The sequence below is a fragment of the Coregonus clupeaformis genome, chromosome 37 (genome assembly GCF_020615455.1).
Source record: "Coregonus clupeaformis isolate EN_2021a chromosome 37, ASM2061545v1, whole genome shotgun sequence".
Classification (NCBI taxonomy): domain Eukaryota; kingdom Metazoa; phylum Chordata; class Actinopteri; order Salmoniformes; family Salmonidae; genus Coregonus; species Coregonus clupeaformis.
The window spans coordinates 7,334,670-7,344,515 of record NC_059228.1 but is presented as its reverse complement, the minus strand read 5'-3'; positions in this window follow the sequence as shown (position 1 = coordinate 7,344,515).

Here is a 9,846-nt window from a genome sequence, read left to right as displayed (position 1 = left end):
TTGAGTGGCCCAGCCAGAGCCCAGACTTAAACCCAATCAAACAACTCTGGAGAGACCTGGAAATAGCTGTGCAGCGATACTCCCCATCCAACCTGACAGAGCTTGAGAGGATCTGCAGAGAAGAATGGGAGAAACTCCCCAAATACAGGTCTGCAAAGCTTGTAGCGTCATACCCAAGAAGACTCGAGGCTGTAATCTCTGCCAAAGGTGCTTCAACAAAGTACAGAGTAAAGGGTCTGAATACTTATGTAAATGTGATATTTCCATTTCTATTTGATATAAATTAGCCCAAATTTCTAAAAACCTATTTTTGCTTTGTCATTATAGTGTATTGTGTGCAGATTGATAAGGGGGAAAAAACGATTTAATCAATTTTAGAATAAGGCGTAACAAAATGTGGAAAAAGTCAAAGGGTCTGAATACTTTCCGAATGCACTGTATGCAGTGGCACAAGGGTTCATTCTTGAGAGGAAGAGGGCAGAGAAACAGTGAGGACTGCAGTATACCTGGCCATTAAAAGCAGCATGCTTGAATAGGCAAGACGAGAGAAAGCTTTCCTGCAGCTCCTGAGAGGACATTTTTATGTGTTGAATATTAATTTGATGTTTTGGGTTAAGCCAAGTTCATAAAAATTTTTTGTTTTATTGAAAAACGGTTGCCCACTGTTTGTAGCTTACAGGTACATATCCTTCGACAGAAAGCAATATTATTTAATGATAAATGTTTGATGATCTCAACACCTTTTGACTTGGGTATTGACAAACAGGGGATTTGTGATGTGATTTGTGACCAATTTAGCATTGAACCACTGATGCAATACATGGTACACAACAGTCCCACAGAGATATACAATACCAGTCAAAAGTTTTAGAACGCCTACTCATTCAAGGGTTTTTCATTATTTTTACTATTTTCTACATTGTAGAATAATAGTGAAGACATCAAAACTATCAATTAACACATATGGAATCATGTAGTAACCGAAAAAGTGTTAAACAAATCAAAATATATTTTATATTTGAGATTCTTCAAATAGCCACCCTTTGCCTTGATGACAGCTTTTGCACACTCTTGGCATTCTCTCAACCAGCTTCACCTGAAATGCTTTTCCAACAGTTTTGAAAGAGTTCCCACATATGCTGAGCACTTGTTGGCTGCTTTTCCTTCACTCTGCGGTCTGACTCATCCCAAACCATCTCAATTGGGTTGAGGTCGGGAGATTCTGGAGGCTAGGTCATCTGATGCAGCACTCCATCACTCTCCTTCTTGGTAAAATAGCCCTTACACAGCCTGGAGGTGTGTTGGGTCATTGTCCTGTTGAAAAACAAATGATAGTCCCACTAATCCCAAACCAGATGGGATGGCGTATCGCTGCAGAATACTGTGGTAGCCATGCTGGTTAAGTGTGCCTTGAATTCTAAATAAGTCACAGACAGTGTCACCAGCAAAGCACCCCCACACCATAACACCTCCTCCTCCATGCTATACGGGGGGAAATACACATGTGGAGATCATCCGTTCACCCACACCGCATCTCACAAAGACACTGCGGTTAGAACCAAAAATCTCAAATTTGGACAAATTTCCACCGGTCTAATGTCCATTGCTCGTGTTTCATGGCCCAAGCAAGTCTCTTCTTCTTATTGGTGTCCTTTAGTAGTGGTTTCTTTGCAGCAATTCGACCATGAAGGCCTGATTCACAAAGTCTCCTCTGAACAGTTGATGTTGAGATGTGTCTGTTACTTGAACCCTGTGAAGCATTTACTTGGGCTGCAATTTCTGAGGCTGTTAACTCTAATGAACTTATCCTCTGCAGCAGAGGTAACTCTGGGTCTTCCATTCCTGTGGCGGTCCTCATGAGAGCCAGTTTAATCATAGCGCTTGATGGTTTTTGCGACTGCACTTGAAGAAACTTTCAAAGTTCTTGAAATGTTCCGTATTGACTGACCTTCATGTCTTAAAGTGATAATGGACTGTCATTTCTCTTTGCTTATTTGAGCAGTTCTTGCCATAATATGGACAAATAGGGCTATCTTCTGTATACACCCCCTACCTTGTCACAACACAACTGATTGGTTCAAACACATTAAGAAGGAAAGAAATTCCACAAATTAACTTTTAAGAAGGCACACCTGTTAATTGAAATGTATTCCAGGTCACCTCATGAAGCTGGTTGAGAGAATGCCAAGAGTGTGCAAAGCTGTCATCAAGGCAAAGGGTGGCTATTTGAAGAATCTCAAACTTAAAATATATTTTGATTTGTTTAACACTTTTGTGGTTATTACATGATTCCATGTGTTATTTCATAGTTTTGATGTCTTCACTATTATTCTACAATTTAGAAAATAGTAAAAATAAAGAAAAACCCTTGAATGTGTAGGTGTTCTAAAACTTTTGACCGGTAGTGTATATCTATCAACAGAGATTTCACCAGTGAGACTACAGAGTACTCTATTTGCAAAAAAATGTTTATATTACCTTTAAAAGGTTTGCATATCCAATCATGCACCAAGCAGAACTACAGGTAACTGCCAAATTAAAGGAAACACCAACATAAAGTGTCTTAATAGGGTCACCACGAGCCAAAACAGCGTAAATGCACCTCAGCATAGATTCTACAAGTGTCTGGAACTCTATTGGGACACCATTATTCCATGAGAAATGGCATCATTTGGTGTTTTGTTGATGGTGGCGGAAAACGCTGTCTCAGCCACCGCTCCAGAATCTCCCACAAGTGTTCAATTGGGTGGAGATCTGGTGACTGAGATGGCCATGGCATATGGTTTACATCATTTTCAAGTTCATCAAACTATTCAGTGACCACTCGTGCCCTCTGGATGGGGGCATTGTCATCCTATTGGGACATAGCCATGGTAGCCAAAATAATGGCCTGCCCAGCAATTTATACATGGGCCTTAGCATGACGGGATGTTAATTGCTTAATTAACTCAGGACCCACACCTGTGTGGAAGCACCTGCTTTCAATATACTTTGTATCCCTGATTTACTAAAATGTTTCCATTATTTTGGCAGTTACATGCATACCTATATTAGACTTTGTATAGTATGTTCAGAAAGTCTTTTGACAAACTCTAGCCAACATATAAAACAGTCTTGTAACTCCATATCCTGAATACTGTCATGCAACTCTGTACAATTTTCCCCATAGGAATGCTAAAGTATATATATAAATATGGCTTAGTTCCTAGAGGAAGGTTATTTTGAAAAAAAGAACCCAGACTTTAGTATACAATGAATTATTGAAAAGAATCTAGCAAATTGGAAAGGTAGTTGTGGACTAAATTACCATACAATATCTCAGGCAGACAGGCAGATTGGGCTCTACCTGTGCAGAGCACATGCCCCTTAGCCCTTCCAGTCTCCAAAGTGCCCTTTTGGGTAGTGGTGTAATTTCCCCAAAAAAATGTTGGGGTCATTGTAGTTCGGAAACCCACTGTCCGCAAGTTGTCTGATGTCATCAAGTTTGCCATGCCTCACTCCGTCATTTGGTTGCGCCTGTTGATAATAATAATAATATGCCATTTAGCAGACGCTTTTATCCAAAGCGACTTACAGTCATGCGTGCATATATTATTATTATTATTTTTTTGTGTATGGGTGGTCCCGGGGATCGAACCCACTACCTTAGCGTTACAAGCGCCATGCTCTACCAGCTGAGCTACAGAGGACCACGCCCTATACAGATGATCTGCCCTGTATGGAGCTCGAGTGTGCCTGGTTGTGCCTGTTTCCCAGTCTGCCCTGTAGGAGATTGCGCGTGCCCAGTATACAAACATGCATGGCTTGAGACATGCGGTCACCGGTCGAGTGTGTGTAGCTAGCTATCTAGTTTAAATATCAACAGAACTGCCACAGCAGCATAACAGTTGATTAACACTTGGGCTTTTTCATTTTGAGCACCTGTCCACTGAAAGGTCTGTGCATAGGCCTGCGATATCTGAATTATGTCTCACTCTTCATGTGAAGGAGAAAGATGTATATGAAATCAATCATTATTAAAATTGGGTAGCCTAACCTCAAGTGTGTGAATTGTTTGATTTTGCTGTGCAATAAAAAATGAGAAATTACTCATTTGTATACATAAAAAGCTCCATTTATTTAAAAGTAATTTCATGTCTGGGACAAATATAACAAATCGTAAGAGCTCATCAACAAAATTAAGGGTAAACCCTAATAAAATACACAAACATAAACATAACATTGTTATAATAGTGTGCTGCATCAACCACAGATACTGAGAGCAGAGTGGAATATTAATTGGACTGTAGAGTTCTGTTAATTTTGACTTCAGTTCTGAGAAAACCAAGCGGCAAAAACAGCACTATAGGAATTAGTTAGGCCAGTCCCACTCTACAGGACTATTGTGTAGAGTCAAAGCCACAGGAATCCAACATGGCTTTAGGGTAATCCCATCAACACTGCATGTGTAACAATACTACAGAGCACCCAAGTCTGTTACCACTGACGAGAGCCTATTGGAGGAGAGGAGGAAATATGACAGAGCGGAAAAAACATTGTTACAGTAAACTTCACAGTAATAACTACTTTTAAAAGAAGTTACCCTACCAATGGTCGGCAGCTGGTACAGTGTCAATTCCTGTTTGAAACTGGCCTTTTCCTAACAACATCATTGGCCAACTATTTACATCGATACAAAACAAGGTACAGTACATTATATCTGAGAAAACTGTTCTGCTGGAAGGATCAGCTGTTTCTGTGCATCACATACTGTAAGCCTGAGAAATGCCTGTGCATTGTTATGTATGTTCAGATACACAAGGAGGTATTTAGCTTTACTTACGGTTGCAAACAATACTGTTACCCTAAAGTAACTGATTGTCAGGTTTGATTATCAGTAGAGATATCCTTAATCATAGTCAGGGGCGTCATGCACCCCAAACATCTGAGGGGACACAAAGTACGAGAGGATGGCTGGGGGTTGGTCCGGAGGCCAGGACCCCCTTCTGTAAATCTGAGAATGTATACACCCCTTGACTTTTTCCAAATGTTGTTACGTTACAGGATTATTCATCAATCTACACACAGTACCCCATAATGAAAAAGCAAAAACAGGATTTTAGCCATTTTTGCACATTTATTACAAATACAAAATGGAAATATTACATTTACATAAGTATTCAGGCCCTTTACTCAGTACTTTGTTGAAGCACCTTTGGCAGCGGTAACAGCATCTTCTTGGGTATGACGCTACAAGCTTGGCACACCTGTATTTGGGGAGTTTCTCCCATTCTTCTCTGCAGATCCTCTCAAGCTCTGTCAGGTTGGATGGGGAGCGTTGCTGCACAGCTATTTTCAGGTCTCTCCAGAGATGTTCGATCGGGTTCAAGTCTGGGCTCTGGCTGGGCCACTCAAGGACATTCAGAGACTTGTCCCGAAGCCACTCCAGCGTTTTCTTGGCTGTGTGCTTAGGGTCGTTGTCCTGTTGGATGGTGAACCTTCGCCCCAGTCTGAGGTCCTGAGCGCTCTGGAGCAGGTTTTCATCAAGGATCTCTTGTACTTTGCTCTGTTCATCTTTCCCTCGATCCTCACTAGTCTCCCAGTCCCTGCCGCTGAAAAACATCCCCACAGCATGATGCTGCCACCACCATGCTTCACCATAGGGATGGTGACAGGTTTCCTCCAGACGTGACGCTTGGCATTCAGGCCAAAGAGTTCAATCTTGGTTTCATCAGACCAGAGAATCTTGTTTCTCATGGTCTGAGAGTCTTTAGGTGCCTTTTGGCAAACTCCAAGCGGGCTGTCATGGGCCTTTTACTGAGGAGTGGCTTCCGTCTGGCCACTCTACCATAAAGGTCTGATTGGTGGAGTGCTGCAGAGATGGTTGTCCTTCTGGAAGTTTCTAGAGCTCTGTCAGAGTGACCATCGGGTTCTTGGTCACCTCCCTGACCAAGGCCCTTCTCCCCTGATTGGCTGGGCGGCCAACTCTAGGGAGAGCCTTGGTGGTTCCAAAATTCTTCCATTTAAGAATGATGGAGGCCACTGTATTCTTGGGGACCTTCAGAGCTGCAGACATTCTTTGGTACCCTTCCCCCGATTTGTGCCTCGACATAATCCTGTCTCGGAGCTCTACGGACAATTCCTTCGACCTTATGGCTTGGTTCTTGCTCTGACATGCACTGTCAACTGTGGGACCTTATATAAACAGGTGTGTGCCTTTCCAAATCATGTCCAATTAATTGAATTTATCACAGGTGGACTCCAATCAAGTTGTAGAAACATCTCAAGAATGATCAATGGAAACAGGATACACCTGAGCTCAATTTCGAATCTCATAGCAAAGGGTCTGAATACTTATGTAAATAAGGTATCTGTTTTTTATCATTAATACATTTGCAAACATTTCTAAATAACAGTTTTCGCTTTGTCATTATGGGGTATTGTGTGTAGATTGCCGAGATTTTTGTAAATATTTAATCCATTTTAGAATAAGGCTGTAACGTAACAAAATGTGGAAAAAGTCAAGGAGTCTGAATACTTTCCAAAGGCACTGTACCATAAAAAGTGTAATTAACATCTACCAATAGGTGACCTTCTTTGCTAGGCATTGGAAAACGTATCTGGTCTTTGTGGTTGAATCTGTGTTTGAAATAAATTCACTGCTCGACTGAGGGACCTTACAGATAATTGTGTGGGGTACAGAGATGAGGTAGTAATTAAAAAATAATGTTAAACACTATTATTGCACACAGAGTGAGCCTATGCAACACATTTTTACTCCTGAACTTATTAAGGCTTGCCATAAAAAAGGGGTTGAATACTTATTGACTGAAGACATTTGACCTTTTCATTTTTAATGAAGTTGTAAAAAAAATTTTTTCACATAAATCCACTTTCACATTATGGGTTATTTTGTGTAGGCCAGTGACAACGTTTTTCAATGTAATCTATTTTAAATTCAGGCTGTAACACAACAAAATGTGAAAAAAAAGTGATAGGGTGTGAATACTTTCTGAAGGCACTGTACATGCACTGGCACAAGGGTCCATTCTTGAGAGGAAGAGGGCAGAGAAACAGTGAGGACTGCAGTATACCTGGCCATTAAAAGCAGCATGCTTGAATAGGCAAGACGAGAGAAAGCTATTCCTGCAGCTCCTGAGAGGACATTTTTATGTGTTGAATATTAATTTGATGTTTTGGGTTAAGCCAAGTTAATAAAAATAATATTGTATTGATAAAACTTTGCCCTCTGTTTGTAGCTTACAGGTACATATCCTTTGACAGAAAGCAATATTATTAATGATAAATGTTTGATGATCTCAACACCTTTTGACTAGGTTATTGACAGACAGGGGACTTGTGATGTGATTCACCACAAAAACAAGATTAAATTGAACCACTGATGCAATACATATTACACAACAGTCAGACAGAGATATATATCGATCAACAGATATTTCACCAGTGAGACTACAGGGTACTATATTTGCACAAAAAAAAGAAATAGTATCTTTCAAAGGTTTGCATATCCAAACATGCACCCCCTGTAAGGACAGACGCTGGGAGACGAGAAGTACAGGGAGTGAACATTTAATATATACAGACATGAAACAAAACACGGACAACGTCTGGACAACGAAAACGAAACAACATTAATGCAGACATGGGGATTAAACTGAGAAACAGACAGATATAGGGGAGGTAACCAAGCAGTGATGAAGTTCAGGTGAGTCCAATGAAGCGCTGATGTGTGTAACGATGGTGACAGGTGTGCGTGGCTTCTTCCTTGCTGAGCGGCCTTCTTTTTCTGAGGTCTTGGCTGATTTATTTTGATTTTCCCATGATGTCAAGCAAAGAGGCAATGCGTTTGAAGGTAAGCCTTGAAATACATCCACAGGTACACCTCCAATTGACTCAAATGATGTCAATTAGCCTATCAGAAGCTTCTAAAGCCATGGCATCATTTTCTGGAATTTTCCAAGCTCTTTAAAGGCATAGTCAACTTAGTGTATGTAAACTTCTGACCAACTGGAATTGTGATACAGTGAATTATAAGTGAAATAATCTGTCTGTGAACAATTGTTGGAAGAATTACTTGTGTCATGCACAAAGTAGATGTCCTAACCGACTTGCCAAAACTATAGTTTGTTAACAAGACATTTGTGGATTGGTTGAAAAACAAGTTTTAATGACTCCAACCTAAGTGTATGTAAACTTCCGACTTCAACTGTATGTCTTAGTTCCTAGAGGAAGGTTATTTTTACAAAAAGAACCCAGACTTTAGTATACAATTAATTATTGAAAAGAATCTAGCAAAGTGGAAAGGTAGTTGTGGACTAAATTACCATACCATATCTCAGGGAGACAGGCACGTGCACAGATAGGCCCCTTAGCCCTTCCAGTCTCCAAAGTGCCATTTTAGGTAGTGGTATAATTACCCCAAAACATTTTTGGGGTCATTGTAGTTCGGAAACCCACTGTCCGCAAGTTGTTGTGATGTCATCAAGTTTGCCATGCCTCACTCCGTCCTTTGGTTGCACCTGTTGATCTGCCCTGTATGGAGCACGAGTGTGCCCGGTTGTGCCTGTTACCCAGTCTGCCCTGTAGGAGATTGCGCGTGCCCGGTATACAAACATGCATGGCTTGAGACATGCAGTCACCGATCGAGTGTGTGTAGCTAGCTATCTAGTTTAAATATCAACAGAACTGCCACAGCAGCATAACAGTTGATTAACACTTGGGATTTTTCATTTTGAGCACCTGTCCACTGAAAGGTCTGTGCACGGCCCTGCGATATCTGAATTATGGCTCACTCTTCACTCTTCATATGAAAACATTCATTATTCAAATTGAGGGGTAGCCTAACCTCAAGTGTGTGAATTGTTTGATTTTGTGATTTTGCCATACAATAAAAAAAGAGAAATTACTCATTTGTATACAAAAAAAACTCAATTTATTTAAGTCATTTCATGTCTGGGACAATTATAACAAATCGTAAGAGCTCATCAACAAAATGAAGGGTAAAACCTAATCAAAAACACAAACATAAACATAACATTGTTACAATAGTGTGCTGCATCAACCACAGATACTGAGAGCAGAGTGGAATATGAATTGGACAGTAGAGTTTTGTTAATTTTGACTTCAGTTCTGAGAAAACCAAGCGGCAAAAACAGCACTATAGGAATTAGTTAGGCCAGTCCCACTCTACAGGACTATTGTGTAGAGTCAAAGCCACAGGAATCCAACATGGCTTTAGGGTAATCCCATCAACACTGCATGTGTAACAATACTACAGAGCACCCAAGTCTGTTACCACTGACGAGAGCCTATTGGAGGAGAGGAGGAAATATGACAGAGCAGAACAACCATTGTTACAGTAAACTTCACAGAAATAACTACTTTCAAAAAAAGTTGGTTTGACTTTACTTGACACCCAGCGTCATAACACGTTATGACACGGTCATAACCATGTCATAATATGTCATAACAGCTGACATAACTTGTCATAACCAGTTATAATATGGGGATAACACTGTCATGACACATATTTAGACCTGTTGTGACATATATTGTGTTATTTTATGGCTAGTTATGACACCTACATAAGAGTGTAAAAACCAACAAAACCTACCACGGTAGTTATTTTATGGCTGGTTATGACACCTACATAAGAGTGTCAAAACCCACAAAACCGCTACCACACAAGGCAAAACATTCCATTACACCATAGCCTACGTGTCAACAGTATGTTTACTTATGTCATATCCCCCAAAAAATTATGGACCATGTTAAATTATCATTTTAATTGCGCACACATTGATGTCATACATGCACCTACCCCAATGCTCTGTTGCTGATGACTGG